Below are 27,419 nucleotides of genomic sequence, written 5' to 3'. Positions count from 1 at the left end.
GGAAAAAACCACCCACCCTCCCACCGACTGGATCTAGGCGAAGGGTGGAGACCCCCTGCTAGATCTAGACTGGCAAGACAGCTGCGGGAAGTAGGAGGCGGCCTGGTCCTCCGGAGCAGCTCAATTCCTTTTTTCCCTTGTCCCTTCTCCACTGGGGGGAAGGGGAGAGTGGCTGCGAGGTAAGTCAGGCTTCAGAAAGTCCCTACCCGACCCCATTTGATTCAAACATAAGTTTATGGAATAAGTCATATGAGGCGATATATGTAAAGCACTTTGAAGACATACCTACCTACATACCTCTTTGTTAAATAAAATAGAATTGTATCAAGTGCAAGTATTGTGCCTTCACAGTTTTACAAGGGTGGAACAAAGTCAAAATTAAAATCTGGAGTTGCTTTGAAGGAGTAAAGTTTATGGGAAAGACAAAGCCACCCCACAGTTTTGCTTTGGAAAAAGTAAGAGTATTCGGGGCACATTCCCTGAATGGCTTCTCCCTGTCAGTGCCCAAAATAGAGCAGAGGCCACCTAAGTGAGCCCACCCCCCATTATCTGTATTTGAGGGTGTGCTGTGATTCCAAACTCCCCACAGACGGGAAAATCAAGACTGCCTGAGAGAGAAAGACAGTCATGTGGATCACTGTCAAAGGTGAGCAGAGCATGGCTCCTTCAGGAGACTCTGGAACTATCTCCCATCAGCCAGTCCTCTGCCCATAGGACCAGCAGAGGGAAGGGGAAGCTGCTACAGGTCACCCCATGGGAAATAGCATCTTTACAAGCTATCGTCAGAAGCCACCACAGTTGCAACAATGGGGAAATTAGCTCTGGAACTAGAGGAAGTGACTGGGACCGAAAGGTTACTAATTCAGAAGCCACTTGACTATGAACAGATGGAACCTTGAGGCCAGCCCAACTCCAGGAAGGTCCTCACCCAGGAAGGAGTGTCTTGCTTTGTAAAGAGTTCCCGGCTGCTGCACAGAGGAAGATGCTGAGGGAGCCATGAGATTAATCAGTTAGGGAGAATCAGGATTGAGGTTGGGTGGGCAAGGATGCCGTCATTCCTTGCCAAACTTCAAGACACAGATAGTGGAGGACAAAGGAGATGCCTGAAATGGAAATTGCTCTGATCACGTGATAGCTCTAAGGGAAAACTCCCAGTTCCCAAACAGTCTATAAGATATGATAGTGGATGGCCAAAGAGATTTGCTTCAGTGCTTCAAACAATAGTTTCAGATTAAATAACATTTACAGGTGCCTTGTGTCTATCAGGTACTGCCCATAAGAGGCAGTATGGTGTAACAGGTAAGTGTATAATGAATCTCTGGAGGAAAATACCTGAGGCAAGATACTGAAACTCTCTATTCCTGAGTTTTCTCCTTTGTAAATTAGAAACAATAACAGTACCCACCTCACAGGATTTTAGATTAAAACAAATTACAGTCGGCCCTTTGTATCCTTGGGTTCCACATCCACTGTGGATTTAAAAAAAAAAAAAAAAATTCCAGAAAGTTCCATAAAGCAAAACTTGAATTTGTGGCACACTGACAACTGTTTACATAGCATTTAATTGTATTAGTTATTATAAGAAATGTGGAGCTGATTTAAAGTATATGGGAGGATGTGTGTAGGTTATATTTAAATACTACGCCATTTTATATAAGGGACTTGAACATCCTCAGTTTTGGTTGGGGGGGGCGGGGTGTCCTAGAACCAACCCCCTGCTGACACTGAGGAACGACTATATACAAATTTATCTGTTCCCACTGATTTAGAACACAAGCTTTGAAATGCCTAGCTCTACTCTCTACACTGGGCAAGTAATTTAACCTCCCTTAAATCACAGATTATTCATTTACAAATTGGAGATAACAGTGTGGTAGGCTGTGACACTGCTGGCCTTCAGTGGACCACCCTTCTTTTGGTCACACCCTTATGGAGTCCCTCCCACTTAAATCTGGACTGGACCAGTGACTTGCCTTCGCCTGGAGAATGCAGCCCGGCATCTGTGCTTGTTCCCTCTTTTAACCCCAAGGGAGGTGTGGAAGTTTCTGCTTCTGTACTTTTGGGAGATCTGAGCCACTAGGGAAGAAGTGCAACTACTTTGCTGGGGAAACCACGTGCAGAGGAAGAGGCCCTGAGATAGGTGGAGACAGGGAGAACTCCAGCCTTCCAGCACCAGAGCTGAGCCCAGCCCACAGCCGGCCCAACAGCTGACTGCAAGGGCATCAGTAACCAGCATCAAGACCAATAGAACCAGAGCCCAGCCGAGCCCAGCCCAGATTGTAGAACAAATAAAATAAATATTGTTTTAAGCTACTAAATTTTGAAATTTTTTTTTAAATGCAGAATGGGCATTCTAAAGATGAAATAAGAAATTACAAATAAAGTTCTTAACACAAATTCTGTTACATGCTAAAGTATTTAATAAATAATGGCTGTGATTTGGGCTGAGACCCATAAAATAGATAATAGACAAATATTTTACAGGTAAGGAGACTGGCCCAGTGAGTTTTAAAGTACAGGAATATCTCACTTTGTAGCACTTCACAGATACTGCATTTTTTTTTTTACAAATTGAAGGTTTGTGGCAACCCTGCATCATGCAGCACTACCAGCTCCATTTTCCCAACAGCATTTGCTCAGATCGTGTCTCCATCATAGTTTGGTAATTCTCACAATATTTCAAACTTTTTTCTTATTGTATTTGCTAATGGTGATCTGTGATTAGGGATCTTTGATGTTACTATTGCAAAAAGTTTACAACTCACTGAAGGCTCAGGTGATGGTTAGCATTTTTTAGCAGTAAAGTATTTTTTAATTAAGGTATATACATTGTCTTTTTTTTAAACATAATGCGATTGCACATTTAACAAACTACAGTACAGTGTAAACGTAACTTTTATATGCACGGGGAAACCAAAAAAATTCGAGCGTCTCACTTTATTGCAATATTCGCTTTATTGCAGTGGTCTGGAACTAAACTGGCAATATCTCCGAGGTATGCCTGTATTTTGTCCAAATACGTGAAATGAATTCTTGGGGGGAAAAAAAAGCTGGGACTTAGCCCAGGGTTTGTAATCCTAGATCGAAGTGCTTTTTTCTACTCTCCCCTCCTTTGAGCCAGGAGTTGCTCCCTGGTTTTGTCATTTTTAATCAGTGAGATACTTACTGCCTACCTATCTCATAGAGAAGAAACTCCACAATTTTTATAAGATAATCAATTGAGACTACACTCCTGCCGATATGTAAATCTTTGTACTTGCAAAGACTGCACCGGAAGCTGATCTCCAGCCTCCAAAGCCTCCCCTCAACACTCTTCCTACTGAAAGCTTCCCTGAGTCATCCATCTCTCCTCCCTCTCTGTCCATATCCAATCAATGGCAAGGACTGTCAATTCTTCCTTCTGATGTCCCTCAAGCCCATCCTTCCTTTCCCACTCCCACAACAGGACCTTATCTTCAAAGCCTTGCAGTGGCCTCCTAATTGGTTTCTCTCCCTCCAGTCCCTCATTTCTGGCCTCCCGTTTTCATGTCATTCCCTGGCTCACAAGCTTTGAACAACTACCCACAAGAATAAAAGTCAGAGCTATCAATCCAACACCCAAGGACTCCCAACAAACTGCCATCTTCACAGCTTTCTGACCTTAGTTTTTACACAGATGTGTCCCTCATCCACTCCAGCTAGGCTCTGACCCAAGCACATTTGGACTAGTCCTTCACTACACCTATCTCTTTGTTTGAACCCTGCTCAAAACTGCCCTCCATACTCCATTGTCAAACCTTCAGCCATCCCTCCTTTCCCTTAAATTCAGGTTGTTCTTGTCTTTTTCACTCCCTTGACACATAATCACACGTAACACTGCTTTATATTATATTTTAACTTTTACCTCAGTATCTCTTGCCTCGCCAACTGGATTGTAAATACCTGCAGGGCTAGACACATCTTGCATTCCCTTATGGAATTGCTTCTCTGAAGGCCATAATTCCTTGTTGAGGGAACGATGATCCTCACGTGATTTTGCCTGTTCCTCTTCCAGCACCCACTGGTGTACTCTTAACAGTTTGTAAGGTACCCTCTCGCCATTCACTGTAATTTTGGCACTGCCTATGGACTCAGCTCCTGAAAAGGATTGCAAGCTCTTTGAGGACAAGTCTAAGAGGACTTCATTTTCTTTTTTCTCTTCCCCATGCCTAACAAGGTGTTCTCCACAGGAGTGTCCAGTACGCTAGCCTAGCCCAGTGGCTGTTGCCTGCCATTTTGCCTGAGGAAAGCCACAGGCTGCTTTTCTCAGCTCTGAGTCACTGACTTGGTCTGAGTGAATGATTCCAGCTCAGGTGAATGGTCAGAAACTTGGTGGGGTGAGTGAGTTGTTAAAGGACTCTAGCCCAGGAGCCCTTGGGGCAGAACCTGCCTGGACTTGCTGAACCAGTATGGAGAAAATTCCCAGAGCAGAATCACCATTAGCAACTGAAGAGGAGCAAAACAGACAAGGACTTTGAATAGATAAGGGTTTGAATAATAAAGAGTCCAGAAAACTGTTGAAGAAGATTAGTTCAACAGGAGGCTAAGAGTTGACCAGTTCCTTGACATGGTACTTGTGTATTCATAATTTACTGCACCTCAAGTGTCTACCACAGTGTCCAGCATATGGCAAGTTTACAAATACTTACAATGATCGGTGCTGCCACCCAGTTTTGCATTTACTCTCCCCAGATGCGGGTCTCACTGTCAGGCTTCACTTTGGTGTTCCTAAAAAATGCATCACTGGTGTGATCATAAGGAAGATAATTTTGATCAAGGTGATGATGACGGTGATGATGGATAGGACTGTGGTCTGCCTAATGTTATCTGTTACTTCAGCAATGCAGTTGCACAAGAGGAAGAAGGAATTTCTGAGATTTAGTCTTTACTTGGGTAACTGTGCACGAGTTGTTTATCCTTTAGTATTTTTACTAAACATATGTATTTTTTTTTTTTTGGACTGGAGAAAAGAATTTTAAATGGAAAAATTAATTAATTAATTAATATATTTTTAGAAAAGAAAAATATACTTTTGGAAATGCTTAACATGGGAATTCCCTGGAGATCCAGTGGTTAGGGCTCCACGCTTTCACTGCCAACATGTTCGTTCAGTCTCTGGTTGGGGAACTAAGATCCCGCAAGCCGTGTAGCATGCCCTCCCCACAAAAAAAAAAGGAAAGAAAAAGAAAATGCTTAACAACATAAAGCGTGGTTTGGAGGTTAACTAGAAGCTGTATTGGAAAGTTGCCAGTTGCAGCATAATCTATAGTAGGGGAAAATTAGAAGTTTCTTAAACACTTAACATGAGATTGGTTAAGTATATGTGACGGCTCAATATATCCAGTGAATTTTGGGTAGCTATCTGAAGTAGTACTTATGAAGACAATATATCAATGTGAAAATGTTTTTTTTAATAATTTTTGATGAAAAAAAAATCCAGAAGCAAGTATTAATGAATACCATAATTACAACTTTGTTCAAAAATATGGAGGCGGGTGGGAAATGAATAAAAAATAAGATGCTAAAGTAATACCAAAAACTAAAATGTCTATGTAAAAATAAAATACATACATAAATGTCTCTCTTTATGTACTTAGATCTGTGTAGACCTATAAATGTGTCACATGATAGAGAAATTGAATCATCACCCTCAGAAGCCCAAACCATATTATTAATATTATTTTGGGTGTGATGAAAGAACTAATTAGCAGTGTTTGGGGGGAAATTTCAAGGTGCTCGGTATTATTCATATATTCAAGAAATATATATATATGTGTTATATATATAGGTGTTTTATATATATGCATATAAATTTGAAAAAAAAATTTTTTTAAAGAAAAAAAATTGGGGTGCCCACCAGAAGTGGTCTTTCAAGCCGAGCTTGGAAGAGTTTACCACCTGATAGGACATTTATTGGTTGACGATGTCATTCAACTCCTCCCTCTACCCAAATAAGTCCCAGATGTGGTTACACCAGCTGTTCAAGCCACCTCTCTTCCCCTGTCTTATTTGTCATGTTGACTAGAGCCAAGCATATACAAGCTCTACTGTTATCTCTCTCAGAACTGTCCAGACTCAAGTGAGGTACTTTTCGTGCCTGGTAAAGAAAAGTCAACTGTGGTTTGGAGCCAAGGAGACGAGGAGAGGACCAGCCACGCCAAGACAGGGTGGAGGGAGGGCCCAGGAGGCAAATGCTGCTCCACAAGAGAGCTAACCCTACAGGCATGAGTTCAACTCACACATGCTTAAAAACAACAAAAGTTTCCTTTAAAAATATATATTTGAGGGCTTCCCTGGTGGCTCAGTGGTTAAGAATCCACCTGCTAGTGCTGGGGTTGTGGGTTCGAGCCCTGGTCTGGGAAGATCCCACATGCCACAGAGCAACTAAGCCCGAGCGCCACAACTACTGAGCCCGCGTGCCACAGCTACTGAAGCCCACGCGCCTAGAGCCCGTGCTTCACAACAAGAGAAGCCACCGCAGTGAGAAGCCCGTGCACCACAACGAAGAGTAGCCCCCCTCGTCGCAAGCCCGCACGCGGCAACAAAGACCCAACTCAGCAAATAAATAAATAAATAAAAAGATTGGCTTGTAAAAATAAATAAATTAAAAATAAAAATATATATTTGCATATAATCTTGGATCAGAGGGTGAATTTATTCTCATGTAGTGTCTGCCATACAGTAACTCCAAATTTGATCATATGACTGTAGACATTTCCCCCTAGTCAAAATAATTAAAAGTTATTAGTATTTCAATTGTCACAATAAGAGTGAATAATATTTATATAATATTTTACAGACTACAAAACAATTTCACATGTACAGTCACACATGAATCTCACAGTAACTCTGTAAGAATTGGCAGGCAAGCCTTACTGGAACTCCTATTTTACAGATAAGAAAACAAAGGTTCAGATAAATTTGTGTCTTGCCGAAGGTCATTGAGTTGTAACAAAAGAGCCAGAACTCAGCTCTTTCCAGTTGGAACCATGGAGGGTGCGGAAGAGAAGAAAAAGAAGGTTCCTGCTGTGCCAGAAACCCTTAAGAAAAAGCGAAAGAATTTCGCAGAGCTTAAGATCAAGCACCTGAGAAAGAAATTTGCCCAAAAGATGCTTCGAAAGGCGAGGAGGAAGCTTATCTATGAAAAAGCTAAGCACTATCACAGGGAATACCGGCAGATGTACAGAATTGAAATTCGCATGGCTGGGATGGCAAGAAAAGCTGGCAACTTCCACGTACCCGCGGAACCCAAATTGGCGTTTGTCATCAGGATCAGAGGTATCAATGGTGTGAGCCAGGTTCAAAAGGTGTTGCAGCTTCTCCGTCTCCGTCAGATTTTCAATGGCACCTTTGTGAAGCTCAACAAGGCTTCAATTAACATGCTGAGAATCGTGGAACCGTACATTGCCTGGAGGTACCCAGACCTGAAGTCAGTAAATGAATTGATCTACAAACGTGGTTACGGCAAAATCAACAAGAAGTGAATTGCCCTGACAGATAACGTGTTGATTGCTCCATCTCTTGGCAAATACGGTGTTATCTGCATGGAGGATCTGATTCATGAGATCTATACTGTTGGAAAACGTTTGCGTTCAAAGAAGCAAACAACTTCCTGTGGCCCTTCAAATTGTCTTCTCCACGAGGTGGAATGAAGTAAAAGACGACCCATTTTGTTGAAGGTGGAGATGCTGGCAACAGGGAAAACCAGATCAACAGGCTTATTAGAAGGATGAACTAAGGTATCTACCATGATTATTTCTGTAATCTGGTCAGTTAGTAAACAGTGACTGCTTTCAAATTGAAAAAAAAAAAAAAAAGAAAGAGCCAGAACTCAAACTGTCTATTGCCTCCAGGCTTTCAAATTATACTTCTCTTATAACTTCTTAACTGAATCAGAGTCTTAATTGCTTCTTCCTTTGTGAGCATTACAGAATTCTGTCTGTTCCTCAAAAAAAAAAAAAAAAAAAAGAGAGAGGATATTTTTAAAGTTATTTTTCCTCCACTGACTTACAGTGTCATTTCACAAATGCCTTGTCACCTAATAGCCATTCAATGCACAGAAAATTGAAGTTTAATTGTCTCTTCCCGCTCATTAAATAAATGAAAAGTCAAATGTGTTGGAGGGAACTTAAAATGCAATCAAGCCCTGATTAATAGAGTGCTTGTGTGTATTAAAGGACCCCTTCTGTGTTGTGAATCATCACTACTAATTAATATGGAACAGGCAGTCCCTGCTTTTTTTTTTTTTTTAATAGGATTGTAGTCCTAAAGTCGTTTTGTAAATTGGTCATTTGGAACTCAGAATGCATTTTGTTACAGAAAAAATACATCACAAATGATGACTAGGCACTATAGCCTAGCCATGTAACTAGGGGCTCTAACAGCCCCAAATCCTTGGGAGCCCCCAAACCTCAGTCTGTCCTGATCCTCAGATTGAGTCTTTCTAGACCCTTCGAGGGCTGGTGTGGGGAAAGAGCTCAGAAAACAGGCAGATTCCTTCCTGCAGCAAGGAGAGGCTCCTACAGGATCGAAGTGTTTCCTGTGAGTCCAGGATTACCTTGTTGGGCAAATTCATATTTTCTATATCATACACTTGCCAGGAGTGGGAGGAAAAGTTAAGACTCCTCTTGGCTGCAGGTAAAAAGTTATGTTCACTTAAGCAAAAGTGAGCAATTACAAGGATACTGCATAGAACCTGAAAAAGTCCACATCCCTCTCTCTCTCTCTCTCTCTCTCTTTCTCTCTCTCTTTCTGTCTCCCCTACTCCACTTCTCTCTGCATATCTACTTCATTCTTCTTTCTGCACCCAGCTTTTTCTGCTCTTCAATCCACATGGCACATGGTTGTCTACACCTCACAATTTCACATATTATACAGTTTCTCTTGAAAGAGAAATGGACTTTTGCCTCAAGTCCAAATTCCCAGGGAAAGGTGTCTGATTGGTTTAGCTTAAATCAGGTGTCCATTTGGACTAATCACCTTTAATGGTGGGGAGAGCAAGGTCAAGAGTAAGTACAACGAGCATGATTCTAAAGGGAAGGCAGGAAGCTCTCAGAAAGAAGGCCCAGGCAGAGAAACTCAGAGATGGAATAGCTGCCTGTGTTCATATGCTTGGCATTTCTTATCAGGAACAAAAATCTTTTAGCTCTTTACCTTTTAGAAACAAATCACCAACAAAATACTTAGAGGTATCACATGATGCCCTTACAGCCAAACAATTTTAGGACTACATGGGCACCAACCTAGTGGCTGCACATTGTAGTTCTACTGAATCATCATCTCCCATTTTGGAGGCAAAGATTTCAGGCAAGAGACATTTTATTGTTCATTCTGTGAATTTCCTCCCACCTGCCATTGTTTTTGTGTTTCACAGGAGAGAAAATAATCTGAAAATATTTGAAAAGGGACTTAGAACACCTTGATGAAATGCCAAAAAGAAAAAAAAGAAAAAAAAAAAAAACTGAAGGAGAAGATCCTCGAGAAGTAGCCACAACCTTACTAAAAAATTCTGTAACTACTGCCTATTAAACTGCCAACCAGGGGCTTCCCTGGTGGCACAGTGGTTAAGAATCCGCCTGCAGAAGACACGGGTTCGAGCCTTGGTCCAGGAAGATCCCACATGCTGCGGAGCAACTAAGCCCGTGTGCCACAACTACTGAAGCCCACGTGCCTAGAGCCTGTGCTCCGCAACAAGGGAAGCCACCACAATGAGAAGCCTGTGTACCGCAACAAGAGAAAGCCCGCGTGCAGCAATGAAGACCCAACGCAGCCAAAAATAAATAAATAAGTTAAATAAATAAATTTAAAAAAAACAAAAAAACAACCAATTAAGGCTCTTTCTGGTATTGATTGTACAGCCAGGAGCTCCAGGTTAGAGAGGATAATATAATTCAGCCTGGCTAGTAGACATTGTATCAATATCTGTAAAAATAAAACTGGTTATGGTTTTCAAGGGAAAAAACTCCTCGATTTTTAGTTTTCTCTCGCAATTGTTAAAAGACTTGGGACTTCCCTGGTGGTCCAGTAGCTAAGACTCCGAGTTCCCAATGCAGGGGTCCCAGGTTCAATCCCTGGTCAGGGAACTAGATCCCACATGCCACAACTAAGAGTTCGCATGCCGCAACTACAGAGTCCACGTGCCACAACTAAAAGGCCCTCATGCCTCAATGAAGATCCTGCACGGGGCAACTAAGACCCTGCTCAGCCAAATAAATAAATATTAAAAAAAAAAAAAAGACTGCCTTATTCAATTAAGTATGGCAACTTGTACCTTTCAATTAGGAATGACAAAGTTCTTTGATTCTGATTCAAATACGTCTCAGGTGAGAAATCTATCCTTCTATCTGCCCTGGAAATAGGTTATATTGAAGTGTCCAAGAGCTGATGCTTCATTACTTTACATCACAAGCTAAGGTCTTAAATTAGATGTGATGGATCCCATTCTTAGAATAAAATTAGTCACTAATAGAGAGGGGCCATTTTGGTGAATTCCCTGACAACTCTGGAGCAATAGTTATATTGATTCTTCCACATAAACTCCCTTAGACACTCTACTCACCAAAAAACGTCACAGGGGTTTCAAAACATTTTGTGTTAATGTTTGAACATCACAAGAAATAAGTCTCAGTCTGTTTGGTTGAAAAGACAGACACAACCTGGTGGTAAATTTCATCCTTACTAATGAATCTTCCTTTGACTTTCTGCGCAGCTTGGCCAAATGAGTTCGGAGACCAAACTTTACAGCCTCCAAAGCAATTTGCTGGTATGGGAGAGACCCAGCCCATTTTCCCTAAAATTACCAAAAGCCTTTGTGCAGAGTCCAAGTTTTTATCTTTAGTCAGTCTTTTCTGTTTCATCACTGCCAGGGGATTTATTTTTGTAGGAGAGGCAATAAGAACTCCACATATAGGTATTTTCCTACCCAGACTCATTTACTTGCAAGGGAACCTCTTTGGTGGCCACAAAATCTCACCAAGGAAAATCCCAACCAAGTTTATTACTGGGCCAGTTCCATTAATCCGCAGCTTGGGGCAGCAGTGTGTAGCTGGTCTGGGAACAAGAGTGCTCTTTCTTTTATTTATCACAAATCCATCTGAACTCAAAAGGGCCTCACTTAAATCAGGAATTTCTATTCTTCTGGAAATGTCATTTCATCTGAATTAGCAGTTCTGTGGTTTAAAGGAGACAAACAGGAATCCTACCACTAGAGTCCAATGGCAGGGAAAAGGGAGGCAACCATAAAAGTAATCCAGTGAAAGTTTGGAGGTGAACTTGCCCTCCTGTAAATAGACAAAATAGACCTCTGTTTCCCTAGTACAAGTTCTAGAAGACACTGACGTAACCTGTAACTCCTCTGCAGAGTTAAATGACAGTAAATTGGCCAACAGAGATACCTGTATTTATAGGGTAGGTGTCTGTTTAACCTTCAGGTTTAAACTCTTCATTAAGGAAAAAAAAAAACCAGAAAAACAGTTGGTTATTTGGAAAAGAACTATTTAGAAGTGTGATTTGTGAGTCAGTTCAGATCCACCAGGAAGCAGATGCCAAGATGGAATTAGATGAGCAAGAGATGTACTGCAGGAGAGGCCTCTAAAGAATGGAGGGGAGAAGGAAGAAAAGCAGGCAGGATTGCAATGCAGATATGACACCTGTGAATGGAGGAAAGAAGGAAGGAGGATTGGGTGTGAAGAGCTTCAGACTGTAGTGCAACCCTGAGAAGGTCCTGACCCAGCTGATGGGGAACTTCAAGGCAATGCTTGACTGACAGGTGGCCCACATGGGCAGGAAGGGCCCAGCTTTAGCACCCTGCTGAGCCCAATCACTGGCGGGCTGAGGAGAGCATGGCCTTCAGCAGTGAATTTCACAGATGCAGCAGCTGGGGCTGTCAGCTCCCTGCCCTCCTCACAGGAGATTCTCTGTTGAAGGGAGTCCTAAGCAGTGAACCCGCATGGTTTTCACCCTGGTCTACACAGACTGCATCACATGGACAGACTTCTCTATCCATTTTCAGGGTACAGTTCTTCCCAAGTTCCTGTGGACCTCTCCTCTTGAGGGGAAACTTAGAAGAGGCAGTTTAGTGACACAAACCACAGCCCCTATGCTGCAGTTGGTCTTGAGGCCATAACTGGCATTTATCGTCTCTCTCCTCAACTATCCACTCTGAAGACTCCACATCCTACGCTATCACCTTTGCAGGAGTTGATGGCTCCCTTACCTGGTAGTGCAACTCAGACCTTCATTCCTAGAGGGCCCAAGCCCTTGGAATCGGACCCTTCTCAGAGTGAGGATGTTGTGTAAGTCCATCCGCAGTTATAACTGAGAAAACGAATGCACAGAGGTACCAAGTAGATCACCTGGTTGTGCACATTTCTCCCTCCCCCATGCCCTCCCAGTGCAATATCAGCCTTAGCTCCTCCCACTGCTCAGGGTCATTGGTTCTGGCCCGGAATGCTGGCAAGTCTTCACTCCTGTTGGTCCTGGACACAGGAGTCTAAAGTGCCTGTGTGGCATTCATAGATGATAGTTCAATCATACCATTATGTCACTTAGCACACTCCCTTTGGGGACCTGGACCTCTAACCCTACAGAGCCCAAAGTTGTGAGGATGGGAAGCACAAAATTCCCCAATGGATCACTAGGAGTGATGTTAAACGGGCCTCCTCTTGTTTCCACCCCTTCATTCTTGTACCCGTGCATTCTTCCTATAAGTGACATAATATCAAATAAACATCTCTGGTTTGGTGTATACATTGTACTCTGTAGGATGGCACCTTATCCCTGCAGAGTCTTGCTTACAAGCTGGTGCTTTAGCTATGCCTTCTGTCTACCAGTTTAGTTAATTCTATATATTGAAGTATGTAATATAACCAGTGGATTCTATAGCTAAGGGGTAATTTCTGCACTTCCTCTGCTGCAAAGTGGGTTTCGTGATTGGATGCTATATTGTGTGGGATTTTATGCCAATGAATCAGGCATTCTGTAAGTTTCCAGATAGCAGTGCTGACTGAGGCTCTGTGGGCAGGGAAGGCAAATTCATACCCCGAATAGGTATACATTCCTGTGCAGGCTGGATGGAGGGGGCCCACTGCAGTCAACTTGCCAAGTGGCTGGTCGGACTCTTCCAGGAACAGTGCCACATTGGAGGCTCAGTCTCTGTTTTTGGTACACTGGGCATTTAGAAGCAGCAGGAACTAGATCAGCTTTGGCAAGTGGGAGTCCATACTGTTGGGCCCATAGCCTCTATCTCCAACACCTTTCCCTTGTCCATCGTGTCCATTCTGGGGTGGTTGAGGGCAAAGAATGGCTAATGTCAAATGGCCAAGTCCATTTTGTTTACTTGGTTTTTTAGTGCCTCTTCAATGGTTAATACTTTTGGGTGGGCATTAATATGTAACACAGAATCTTCATGCTTCATGCCCACTCTCATATATCCATCTACATGCCTCTGCTTCTGACCTTTGTCAAAATCTTCCAGTGCTTTCCCTTTCAGAGTCACTGCACAGGAAAGTATATGTATTCACATCTCAAGCAGTTACCTCTCCTTCCATACAAAGTGAATGACCTTGCAATGCTTGAAGCTCTACCCACTGGGAAGTTTAAGATCCACTGTCCATTTTTGTCTTGCACCCACATACAGAGCCAACCTATCCAAAAGCTAACCCTAGCTTTGAATTTTTCGTCCCCCTTCAACTGGTTGGGAACCTACAGAGAGTGAAGGCAGCTGGTGCACCCATAGCGGATGACATGGGTGTCTGGGATACCTGCTAATGCAGTTTGCTCACACCCTCTGGTTCTGCTCAGGCTCAATCCTGGATGTACCATTTCCATTTTATGATGGATTGCTCTTGGGTCTGTCCAACTTTATAACTCGGTAGACCAAATAGAACCCAGTTTATAATAGACAATTCTAAATGTATGCTCACATGTTACCCCATGGCCAGCTGCTCCATCTCTACCAGGGCCTGGTAACACACCAGTGAGCTATTTCTGAAAAGATGTAAAACTCTCTGCTGCAGATGGCATGGCCCAGCTCTAGAGATCTTAGCATCTGTGTTGTGATTCTCTTACTGAGGCTTGCTATAAATTCCACACTGTATCATTTCCCACTTCCAACATTATACGCTCTACCACGGAGTACGGTCAAGTAACAGGGCTGCTTGCACCCTGTACTTGCTATAGAGCCCTTTCTTGCTCTAGGCCTCACTCAAAGATAGCGCCTTCCATGTCACCTGGGATTTGGGCTACAATAGCATTCTTAGGTATGGAATATGTTGCCCCCAGTACATGAAGAAGCCCACCAGGCATCGTGGTTCCTTCTTTAGAGTAAGAGATGCAAGATGCAGTATTTTGTATTTTACTTTGGAGACGTTGTCCCAGAATACCCTTGACTACTGAATCCTTAAAAACATCACTGAGGTTCAGATCCCTGAATCTTCATAGGTTTGTCTCCCATCCTCAGGTGTACATGTCTCCTACCAAGGCTGTCAGCATCCTAGCCACATCGTGCTCATTTGCCTGATCAGCACACTGTCACTGATGTAATGGATCAGTGTGATGTTCTCTGGGACGTTTAGATGGTCCAGCTGTATCTGAACCACACATAACAGAGGGCAGAGAATTAACATATCCCTGGGGCAAAACTATAAATAAATGTTGTCTATTCCACATGAATGCAAACTGGTTCTGATCCTCTTTACTTTTTTTTTCTTTAAATTTATTTATTTATTTATTTTTGGCTGTGTTGGGTCTTCATTGCTGTGCGTGGGGTTTCTCTAGTTGCGGCGAGTGGGGGCTACTCTTCATTGCGGTGCACGGGCTTCTCATTGCGGTGGCTTCTCTTGTTGCGGAGCACAGGCTCTAGGCTCGAGGGCTCAGTAGTTGTGACTTGCAGGCTGTAGGGCACGGGCTAGTAGTTGTGGCGCACGGGCTTAGTTGCTTCATGGCATGTGGGATCTTCCAGGACCAGGGCTCGAACCTGTGTCCCCTGTATTGGCAGGCGGATTCTTAACCACTGCGCCACCAGGGAAGCCCTGATCCTCTTTTCCTTCTTTCTTTTTTTTTTAATGATTTTATTCCTATATATGCACCTAACATTTTATTCTGGTTAGAGTTTATTTTATTTATTTATTTATTTACATATAAGTTTGTTTTGTTTTGTTTTTTTAACATCTTTATTGGAGTATAATTGCTTTACAATGGTGTGTTAGTTTCTGCTGTATAACAAAGTGAATCAGCTATACATATACATATATCCCCATATCTCTTCCCTCTTGTGTCTCCCTCCCACCCTCCCTATCCCACCCCTCTAGGTGGTCACAAAGCACAGAGCTGATCTCCCTGTGCTATGTGGCTGTTTCCCACTAGCTATCTATTTTACATTTGGTAGTATGTATAAGTCCATGCCACTCTCTCACTTCGTCCCAGCTTATCCTTCCCCCTCCCCGTGTCCTCAAGTCCATTCTCTACATCTGCATCTTTATTCCTGTCCTGCGCCTAGGTTCTTCAGAACCTTTTTTTTTTTTTTTTGGATTCCATATATATGTGTTAGCATACAGTATTTATTTTTCTCTTTCTGACTTACTTCACTCTGTATGACAGTCTCTAGGTCCATCCACCTCATTACAAATAACTCAATTTCATTTCTTTTTATGGCTGAGTAATATTCCATTCTATATATGTGCCATATCGTCTTCACCCATTCATCTGTCGATAGACACTTAGGTTGCTTCCATGTCCTGGCTATTGTAAATAGAGCTGCAATGAACATTGTGGTACATGACTCTTTTTGAATTATGGTTTTCTCAGGGTATATGCCCAGTAGTGGGATTGCTGGGTCGTAGGGTAGTTCTATTTTTAGATTTTAAGGAACCTCCATACTGTTCTCCATAGTGGCTGTATCAATTTACATTCCCACCAACAGTGCAAGAGGGTTCCCTTTTCTCCACACCCTCTCCAGCACTTGTTGTTTGTAGATTTTTTGATGATGGCCATTCTGACTGGTGTGAGGTGATACCTCATTGTAGTTTGGATTTGCATTTCTCTAATGATTAGTGATGTTGAGCAACCTTGCATGTGTTTGTTGGCAATCTGTATATCTTCTTTGGAGAAATGTCTATTTAGGTCTTCTGCCCATTTTTGGATTGGGTTGTTTGTTTTGTTGATATTGAGCTGCATGAGCTACTTGTAAATTTTGGAGATTAATCCTTTGTCAGTTGCTTCATTTGCAAATATTTTCTCCCATTCTGAGGGTTGTCTTTTCGTCTTGTTTATGGTTTCCTTTGCTGTGCAAAAGCTTTTAAGTTTCATTAGATCCCATTTGTTTATTTTTGTTTTTATTTCCATTTCTCTAGGAGGTGGGTCTAAAAGGATCCTGCTGTGATTTATGTAAAAGAGTGTTCTGCCTATGTTTTCCTCTAAGAGTTTTATAGTGTCTGGCCTTACATTTAGGTCTTTAATCCATTTTGAGTTTATTTTTGTGTACGGAGTTAGGGAGTGTTCTAATTTCATTCTTTTACATGTAGCTGTCCAATTTTCCCAGCACCACTTATTGAAGAGGCTGTCTTTTTTCCATTGCATATTCTTGCCTCCTTTATCAAAAATAAGGTGACCATATGTGCATGGGTTTATCTCTGGGCTTTCTATCCTGTTCCATTGATCTATATTGCTGTTTTTGTGCCAGTACCATACTGTCTTGATTACTGTAGCTTTGTAGTATAGTCTGAAGTCAGGGAGCCTGATTCCTCCAGCTCCGTTTTTCTTTCTCAAGATTGCTTTGGCTCTTCGGGGTCTTTTGTGTTTCTATACAAATTGTGAAATTTTTTATTCTAATTCTGTGAAAAATGCCACTGGTAGTTTGATAGGGCTTGCACTGAATCTGTAGATTGTTTTGGGTAGTATAGTCATTTTCACAATGTTGATTCTTCCAATCCAAGGACATGGTATGTCTCTCCATCTCTATGTATCATCTTTAATTTCTTTCATCAGTGTCTTATAGTTTTCTGCATACAGGTCTTTTGTCTCCTTAGGTAGGTTTATTCCTAGGTATTTTATTCTTTTTGTGTCAATGGTAAATGGGAGTGTTTCCTTAATTTCTCTTTCAGATTTTTCATCATTAGTGTATAGGAATGCAAGAGATTTCTGTGCATTAATTTTGTATCCTGTTACTTTACCAAATTCATTGATTAGCTCTAGTAGTTTTCTGGTAGCATCTTTAGGATTCTCTATGTATAGTATCATGTCATTTGCAAACAGTGACAGCTTTACTTCTTCTCTTCCGATTTGGGTTCCTTTTATTTCTTTTTCTTCTCTGATTGCTGGGGCTAAAACTTCCAGAACTATGTTGAATAATAGTGGTGAGAGTGGACAACTTTGTCTTATCCCTGATATTAGAGGAAATGGTTTCAGTTTTTCACCACTGAGAACAACGTTGGCCGTGGGTTTATTATATATGGCCTTTATTATGTTGAGGTACGTTCCCTCTATGCCTACTTTCCAGAGGGTTTTTATCATCATAAATGGTGTTCAGTTTTGTCAAAAGCTTTTTCTGCATCTATTGAGATGATCATATGGTTTTTCTCCATCAATTTGTTAATATAGTTTATCACATTGATTGATTTGTGTATATTGAAGAATCCTTGCATTCCTGGGATAAACCTCACTTGCTGATCCTCTTTTCTGATTGGAATGCAAAACAACTCATTTGCCAAATCAAACACCTCACACCATGTATCTGAGTCCTTATTCATTTGCTGTAGCAAGGATAATGTGGCTGGCACCGCAAGTGCAAACATGGTTACAACTTGGTTGAGCACACAGTAGTCAATAGTCATTTTCTGTGATCCAGATGGTGAATTAAACAGCAGTATAATCAGGACCACCCACTCCCCTGCAACCTTTAGATCTCTAATGACAGCACTTATCTTTACCACCCTCCACTCCCACCCTTACCTTCAGGATGCAATATTGGTTTTGATTTGCTGTCTTGCTGGGAGTGGACAGTTTCTCAGGATGCCATTTCAGAGGATTGTACTTGACCTTCCCCACTGTGATAACTCTTACCCCACAGGCCAACAGCCAATGGGAAGATTAGTCCAACTGCCAAGAGGATCAATCCCAATTATATACTCAAAGACAGAGGAAATGGCCATTGGATGGGTCTGAAGACCCAGGGAATCCACTGTAAGTCAAACTGCCAGAACTCCATTTTATTTATTTATTCTAACTGTGGGAAAAGGGGCATGACAATGCTTCAGGTCTCCAAATGTCAATACCAACTCAGAACCTGTATCCAATTATCCTTGAAGTGTTTGAGTATTCTCCTTTCTCCAAGAAAATAGCCATAGATTCCCTTGGAAATGATTGAGAATCCTCACAGCATTACTTGCCATGGTGTTTGTTCCAGGGTTCCTGAAGACGTGGCTACCTCTTCAGTCAACGGATTACTGATTAATAATTGGCTCAGACCCGGGAACTGAGTGAGAGATCGTGACTTTTTATGGGGGCCAACAGTCTCAGCCTCCTGCTCCTTCATTCTTGTCTTATTCTGATTATAGATATTAAGCAGTACCCTTCAGGTTATGGACAACACCTAGAATGTGAAGAAGGCTATGAAATACCTTAAATGCTATCATTAAATGTCAAAGGTGACTTATTTAAAAGGCAATCTTACTTAATAGTCCAAAATATTTAAAGCCATGAACTTCCACTTTTACATACAACCCAAACAGAAATGTTTATGTATGTTCACTCAGAGACATGAACTAGAATATTCATTGTTCACAGCAGTGAAAACTTCAACTAGGAAACACCCAGAAATCCTTAAAGAGTGGATTGAATAAATAAACAATGAGGCACTATGCAGCAATAGAATGTAGAATATTTTAGACTGAACAACTACAACTACAAACATAACACAGATAAATCTTACATATATAATATTGAACAAAAGAAGGTAAACATTCAAGAATATATACTGTAGAATTACATTCATATAAATTATAAAAACAGGAAAAGCAAATCCGTGCTGTTTGAAGTCAAGATAGTGATCACCCTTGGCAGGAGAGGAGTGACTGGAAGGGATTACAGGGAGTGTGGTGCTTCTGGGTACTGGAAATGTTTTGCTTCTTGATCTGGGTACTGGTTCCATGGTTATGTTCAGCCTGTGAAAGTTAATCAAACTGTACACTCATGATATGTGCACTTTTTGTATGTAGTATATCATGTTTCAACAAAAAGTTCGAAATGTATATTTAAAGCCACAAGATACCGAAGGAGAACTTCAGAATACAACTTTTTGGATTTCTTAATGTAAATCAGTAGTTCCCAAACGTTGAGAAGCATCACAGTCACCCTTTCCCCAACCTATAGAACCGCTGGGGTAGAGAACAGTAATTCAAGCATGTTAGGAGCAGGGTGAGGCTGACTAGGTGGGTTTTCACGATCCATAGCAGAATACGGTCAAAGAAGCATTCCTGGGTTTCTTAGCCTCCTACACTCTGGCCACTTCAGAGTGCTTCCTAAATTATACAGCATATGAAAGTTCTAGCCAACTGCTTGGCCTTTACTCCTGGGGACAGCATCTGACCCTAGTCTCAGTCCCTTTCCAATCCTGGTCAAAGTAGCTGGACAGTTCTAATGGACATCTGATGTTTTCATCTGTCTTGCATTTCCCCCTTCCTTCTGAAAATAGAGCACTTCTGTTCCTAAGGAGGACCCATTCCAAGGAGATTAGGTGAGACTGACCCCCACCCTAGCCCTCTAGCCTTAGGAGTAGGACTATGACTTAGGCCTGGCCAATCAGAGTTCTGCCTAGGTGTTTTTTACCTGCAATGTCTAGAGACTTAGCTTCTTTACACTGAAGCCACAAGCAAGGAAGTTACAAGTCTGGCCACTGTAGCATAAATCATGTACTCCACATGCAAGAAGCCAGTGTAGAATAAAGACAATTAGAGCCAAGTGAACATTAAGGACAGAACAAGAGATAGATCTCCGAAGATATTGTTTGAGCTCCTGGATGTAACCATTCCTGAAATCCACAACTATCAGTTATAGGACCAGTAAATTCCTATTATTGTATGAACTGATTTGAGTCCATTTCTGTTACTTGAAACTGAACTGATGACTAATACCTAGAATAAAACATACCAAAAAAAACCCGCTTAAATGCCTCTTTATCCCCTTTCCTTAAGCTTAGAAAAAGCCATAAACTTACCTGTTTCCTCTATTCGGGGCCCACCATGGTCCTTTAGTTCCTCTGTGACACAAAAGGATTTTAATGAGGGCCTGCATATTCAAGGAAGTACTTTTTAATATAAAAAACCACAAGCATATCGCCACACAGCCATTTTCAGCCCCTGAATTTTATCATCCTTGCACTCTACTCCTCCACTATGGAGAAATTCATGCCTAATTAATAGGAACAGAAGGAACATGACAGATGGCTATACCTCAGGTGGCCATTCTCCCCTCTGCTCTGTATGTTTTCTTTTGTCCAACATGTTTACTTTTTTTTTCACCATTCATCCTGTTTGATCTTTCAATGGTGGCTCCTTTCCTTCTGATATAGATCTTTTCTTTAGTAGTGGTCCTTCACATTTACTAGGTCCCTGACCTGGAGTAAAATGGGTCCAAGAACAAAGTCTAATGAGGCAAGGTCTTGGCCTGTGTCTAGAGGCCAGGCTTGGAAAATGGGAGGGAAGCTTCCCTCAGCAGCCAGCGGCTAGAGTATGAGAAGTGGAATATTTCCTGATAAAAATCATGGAGGGCTTAACTTCCTTATAGCCAGAGCATCTCAGTCTTACCTATTCAGTCCCACCCTCTTAGAAGTGTCTCTAGATGGAGACAGACCTTAATGGCACTAACCACACTCCTGTCACCTTGCTATCATTTTTAGAGCCTCATGGGAATGTCTGGATATTCAGGAAAATGAAGACCCACTTCTTGGCCTTCTCACCACCACTCTAAGAGTATTTAGGGTTGGGCAGCAGACCTGGGCCCAGGAACTCTGGAATCCTCATGGTTCCAGGGTTATCATTTGAAAGCATTTTTACATTAAAAGCATTTCAAAGGCCAATGATATTAAAGTAAGTGTTTCAGATATCTCTTGCTGCAAAACAAGCCACCCCAAGCTTAGTGGTGTAAAATGATCAAAGTGGTTTGTTACTATATCTCTCATGGTCCTGGGAGTTGACTGAGCTCAGCTTGGTGGTCATCTCTCAAGGGATCTCATATAATTGGCGCCAGGTGGTGGCTGGGGTTGGAGTCATCTCAAAGGCTGCCTCACTCACATGTCTGGTACTGATTCTGGCTGTTGTCTGAGGCCGTAGCTGAGACTGTCAACTGGAACGCCTACAGGTGGCCTCTCCACGTGGCCTGGGTCTCTTCACACTACGGTAGCTCAGTCCCAAGAATAGTGTCCCAAGAACGAGAGCTAGGCAAAAGCTGTATCACCCTGTATGATCTAACCTCTGAAATCAGAGTCACTTCCACCACGTTCTGTTGGCAGAAGGGTCACAAAAGTCCACCCAGGTTCAATGGGAGTGTTACAGATGCCCTCTATTGATCAGAGAAGAGCAAGGTCACATGGTCAAATGAGCATGTGGGATGAGAAATATTGTTACAGCCATCTTTGGAGAATATTACCTGCCACAGTAAGTTTCTTTCAATAATGCTGAATAGATGCTGGCTGAGTGGATACAAGTTGTTTTTGTTATATGAATATTAATGTCAGGACCTCCACTGAAACATTGTGTTATAGGAAAGCAAAAGTCACCATATAATGAAAATATTCCCCAACTGTACTCAAGCATCTCTTCCCTCTTAACCCTGACAGTGTCTCTGATTATTGGAAGTTGTAAAGATCCCCCCATACAATGCAAAATGAAAGGGTTCAGTCTTGCAAAAAAGAAATGATTTCACTAAGTCAACAATTTTTATTTCTTTTTTTTCTTCTTGGCTGCGTTGGGTCTTCATTGCTGGGTGTGGGCTTTCTCTAGTTGCGGCAAGCGGGGGCTACTCTTCATTGAGGTGCGCGGGCTTCTCATTGCGGTAGCTTCTCTTGTGGCAGAGCACGGGCTCTAGGTGTGTGGGCTTCAGTAGTTGTGGCACGTGGGCTCAGTAGTTGCAGCACGTGGGCTCAGTAGTTGTGGCTCGTGGGCCCTAGAGTGCAGGCTCAGTAGTTGTGGTGCCTGGGCTTAGTTGCTCTGTGGCATGTGGGATCTTCCCAGACCAGGGACGGAACCTGTGTCCTCTGCATTGGCAGGTAGATTCTTAACCACTGTGCCACCAGGGAAGTCCCAAGTCACCTATTTTTAGAGAATATTTGGAATCTTGTGTAACTGGTAGAGCAGCTAACAATTAGAGAAGAAAAAAATCAGTAAAGATGATCATGTGTCAATGGAACTATTTAAAAATCCAAAGATTAAGAAAGGCATTAGGGAGACTTCCCTGGTGGCACAGTGGTTAAGAATCTGCCTGCCGGGCTTCCCTGGTGGCGCAGTGGTTGAGAATCTGCCTGCCAATGCAGGGGACACGGGTTCGAGCCCTGGTCTGGGAAGATCCCACATGCTGCGGAGCAGCTAGGCCCATGAGCCACAGTTGCTGAGCCTGCGCGTCTGGAGCCTGTGCTCCACAACAAGAGAGGCCGCGACAGTGAGAGGCCCGCGCACCGCGATGAAGAGTGGCCCCCGCTTGCCGCAACTAGAGAAAGCCCTCGCACAGAAACGAAGACCCAACACAGCCAAAAATAAATAAATAAATAAATAAATAAATAAATAAAATTTAAAAAAAAAAAAAAAAAAAAAGAATCTGCCTGCCAATGCAGGGGACACGGGTTCGAGCCCTGGTCTGGGAAGATCCCACATGCCGCGGAGCAACAAAGCCTGCGTGCCACAACTACTGAAGCCCACGTGCCTAGAGCCCGTGCTCCGCAACATGAGAAGCCACCGCAATGAGAAGCCCGTGCACCGCAACAAAGAGTAGCCCCCGCTGCCGCAACTAGAGAAAGCCCGTGCCCAGCAATGAAGACCCAACACAGCCATAAATACATACATACATACATACATACATACATACATAAATAAATATTTTTTTAAAAAGAAAGGCATTAGGGAAAAGTCATTGAAACTCTTTGAGTATTTCTACGTTATGAGTGTTCTGTGTCGTTAACTTTTGTTGAAAAAATTACGTGTCCTCCAAACAAACAAACAACAACAAAAAACACAATACTTGATTCAGTCTTCGTACATTTCAAGGACCAGCCCATAGTTTCTACAGTAACCTAAATTTTGTTACATATAAGATTAAATTATTTTTATAGTTTTTAGTTCTCATTTTCAGATATAGTCTAAGTCAAACTACTTCCTATGAAATTTTGATCCCTTGTTGAGTAGATTTACTTCAATGGCTTTCTTCCCACTACTTCTGAAAAAAGGTCCTCCTATAATCCGCATAAGCTTTCATCCTTCCCTAGAGTTAAGCATGAGCAACATCAATTAAAATAAGTTCAGTGATAGTATTTTCACAGCTTTCTTAGAAAGCCTGTTAATCAAGTGAAATTAAATCTGAGATCTTTACAGGAGCATTAGTTTTTGCCCTAGATATTAAGACAAGGCGCATCTGTAGTTATCTGCCAGCTACTCTTCATCAAACAGGTATCGAGCACCTGCTTAGTGCAAGGCAGTGTGCTAAAGATATATGGGAATCATGAAGATGAACAGACTCTGTGACGAAAGCATTAATATATGTGTTTTCATTCAAGGTTACTGTGAAGCTTACACCACCACCTCCACCATCTCCACCATCTCCACCACCATCACCATCAACACCACCTCCACATCTCCCTCACCACACTTACCACCTTTACCACAACCATCAGCAGCCACATGGATCTAACAGCATTTACCATGAAAACTGGAATTAAATAAAGAACTTCACCCTAAAGTTATTTGGAAAATAGTATCTCTTATGCATTTAATTCACTTGTACTTTTCTTGGTGCGTATCACATATTACCAAATGATACACACCAATACGCTGAAATTTTCAGGGCAGTTTTTCAGCATTTTGACATGTTGAGAGGAGATTTTACATATGAAGGAAGCATAGAAATTACTTATTCCAACTCCCTCATTTTTCAGATGAGGAAAATAAACCTCAGAGAAGTGAAGTGGCTTGTCCAGGGTCACATGAGTAGACAAGCACAGATCAAAATAAGAGCTCAATTCCTCCTGATTCAAATCCTCCTGATTCCCTTACTGCCCAGGGTCTTCCTCCCTGCCACTCACTCCTGCTAAAGAAGGACTAAGTAAGGACTGTTAGTCCAGCCAGACAAAAAAGTTATCACACCTGTCAGGCAAATAGAAACTCTCTGAAGAACAGAAGAAACTGCAAATCCCCTCCCAGGAGTCCTTTGTTAGCTCGGTTTGTGGCAGGTTATGTAAATGAGGATGCACTGCATGAGAGTGGGGTCATGAATTTCCTGGGGATTAAGCATGATAATGCGCTGTGCTCAGGAAAGAAAATGATACTTTGCACTTGTATACCTTTCACCCATCCAACAATAATAAATAAGACTTTGTACTTTCAGACAAATATTGCAAAGGACTTAACAAATGTTTAACTTATGAATCCTCACAACAACCAAGAAAGGAAAACTTTTGAAAGGAAAGAAAGAAAGCAGCGCTCATCCTCATGATTCAATGCGAAATCTGAGGTCAGAAGAAACAAGTCCGCACCTAGCAGAGAGATACCGCTGGCAGGATTCCTGACCTGTAATGACATTCCTGTGTTGGAACACTGTCCAAGATGACCTAGACCCAGGATTTTGAAAAGGGCAGAGGTGAACCAGAAAAGCCCCTGCTCCTTCTTCCAGCCCAATGAATCAAGGAAGCTTTCATAAGAGGTTTGTTTCTGAGTTTTTAAAGGTTCTTTGAAGAGATGTTTTTTGACCTGTCCCCTAAAACAATTTTTTATAAACATGTAACCCTTTGCAAAATTTTTAGTTGATGCCTAAAATGTTTCTTTTATTTGAATAATTGGAAAGGTTGTGATTTCTAACATATTCTTAATATATGTATTTTAAAATAAACTATCACAATACTCTCTTTAAAAGATCCACTTGAATCTAAAATCCAAGCAATGTGATGCCCACCATCATCCATTTAAAAATATATAAACAAGTTCTGTAACAGTCAAAACTTTTACATCATTCCTCTTTCTCCTTAAGCTCATACTTTAAAATTTTTTAATTTATTATTTTTTTAAATAAATTTATTTAATTAATGTGTTTATTTTTGGCTGCGTTGGGTCTTTGTTGCTGCGTGTGGGCTTTCTCTAGTTGAGGCGAGCAGGGGCTACTCTTTGTTGCGGTGCACGGGCTTCTCACTGCAGTGGCTTCTCTTGTTGTGGAGCACCGGCTCTAGGCGTGCGGGCTTCAGTAGCTGTGGCGCACGGGCTTAGTTGCTCTGTAGCATGTGGGATCTTCCCGGACCGGGGCTCGAACCTGTGTCCCCAACATTGGCAGGCAGATTCTTAACCACTGCACCACCAGGGAAGTCCCTTTTTAAATTTTTTAAATTGAAGTACAGTTGATGTATAATTTTGTATATTACAGGTGTACAATATAGTGATTCACAATTTTTAAAGGTTATACTCCATTTACAGTTTTTGTAAAATATTGGCTATATTCCCCATGTTGTACAATATATCCTTGTAGCTTATTTTACACCTAATAGTTTGTACCTCTTAATTCCCCACCCCAAGTTTCCCCTCCCCCCTTCCCTCTCCCCACTGGTAACCACTATATGTGTGAGTCTGCTTAAGCTCATATTTTTATCCCACTTCCCCTATCTACTTTTATCCTAATATACTATATTAGGATGCTCAACGGTCTTATAATTCATTCTGTTAATATAAATGTTTGTAAATTAAATTTGTAAAATTCCTGTAATTTTGTTGGGTTGAGCTGTAGTTACAAATAGACCCAAGAATGTCTTGGCTCAGCATAATCAAAGTTTCTTCCTTTCTCTCATGGTAGTCCTGGGTGAGGTGCTCAAATAAGCAAGGTACTGTCCTCCAAAGAGTGATTAGGGGACCCAAGTACCTTCCATCAAATGGCTCTGCCATCCCCTAGAACAAGGGTCTAGCTTGTGGGCCCATTTTTAGATGTCCTTGGAGCTTACAATAGATTTACTTTTTTTTTTTAGATTTACATTTTTAAAGGACTACTAAGAAAAAAAGCAGAATATGAGACAGAGGCCTTGTGTGGCCTACAAAGCCTAAAATAGTGATTGTCTGGTCCTTTGCTGAAGTTTGCCAACCTTCTCCTAGAGCCTTAATTCTTGACTATATCTAGCTTGCAGAAGGAGAAGCAAAGAGTGCAAGGAACTGGTTTTTAGGGACAGGCCTGGAAGTGACCCACATCATTTCTACTCACAGTCTGTTGCCCAGAACAATTACACAGCCACCCCTCGCAGCAAGGGAGACAGGGAAATGTAGGCTGGCTGTGCGTACAAGAAGGGGAGAACATGGGGGACTTCCCTAGTGGTCCAGTGCTTAGGACTTGGTGTTCCACTGCAGGGGGCCCGGGTTCGATCTCTGGTCGGGAAACTAAGATCCCGCATGCTACAGGGCACAGCCAAAAAAAAAAAAAAAAAAACAGGGAGAACAAATTTGGGGAGGCAGCTCAGCAATGCTACCATGGTCAGGCTCTAAAGTCTCAAAAAAAATTTTTTATCGTTATAATTATTAGCAGTATAAAATTGATCAAAATAACCCACATATATGACAAATTAAGATAAACATTAAACATAAAAAGTAGAATGTTATTAAATATGGAGTTCTTAATAAGATGAATGAGACTGTTTACTTTTCAGGAGTTAGGTATGGGACATGAGGACAGGGGCAATGCTCTCCTTTACCTCTTCCCCTTGCACATACCAGTTTTTGCAAATAACTTTCACATTGACATTTGGGGCTCCACTATCACCCTCAAGCTCTGTCTCCATGCCTCTAATTAGGTGCTGGCCATTTCCACCAAGAAACACCACTACTCTTCACATTCAACATTTATAACACTGAGAGATTCATCGTCTTCCTCGAAATCCTTCCTTTCCTCTGGCCTTCCTCATTTCTCTGGTCAGTGCCTTTATTCTCCTGATGATACAAGCTCAAAAACTGGGAGGCTGGGTGGCTGAACAACATGATGAAGAACCGCGGTTGTTCTTCTCTTCATCCGTCTTCAGGCCAGCTGCCCTTCCGGTTATAAGGTGGCTGCCAGAGATTTAGACATCACAACCAGACATCCAATGTGCAGATAAAGCAGAGTGCATCTCCTCGTGTGTGTCTAGTGATGTAACCACAGTACGTAATCTTTTATTTCTTCTTTAAAATAAATTTTTTTTTTTT

At 41.9% G+C, this 27,419-nt stretch overlaps 1 protein-coding gene and 1 pseudogene across 2 annotated transcripts in view; one reads left to right on the top strand and one right to left on the bottom strand.

Moving 5' to 3' along the window:
* Positions 1-27,419, bottom strand: part of WWTR1 (WW domain containing transcription regulator 1) — a 205,938-nt gene that overhangs the window by 131,546 nt on the left and 46,973 nt on the right. The gene's annotated exons all lie outside the window — the stretch shown is intronic.
* LOC132364503 (large ribosomal subunit protein uL30-like) lies at positions 6,981-7,781 on the top strand (annotated as a pseudogene).

Source organism: Balaenoptera ricei, chromosome 4, assembly GCF_028023285.1.
Source record: "Balaenoptera ricei isolate mBalRic1 chromosome 4, mBalRic1.hap2, whole genome shotgun sequence".
In the NCBI taxonomy this organism is placed as follows: Eukaryota; Metazoa; Chordata; class Mammalia; order Artiodactyla; family Balaenopteridae; genus Balaenoptera; species Balaenoptera ricei.
The sequence above is the reverse complement of the archived record's forward strand: the minus strand, read 5'-3'. Positions and strand labels throughout refer to the sequence as shown.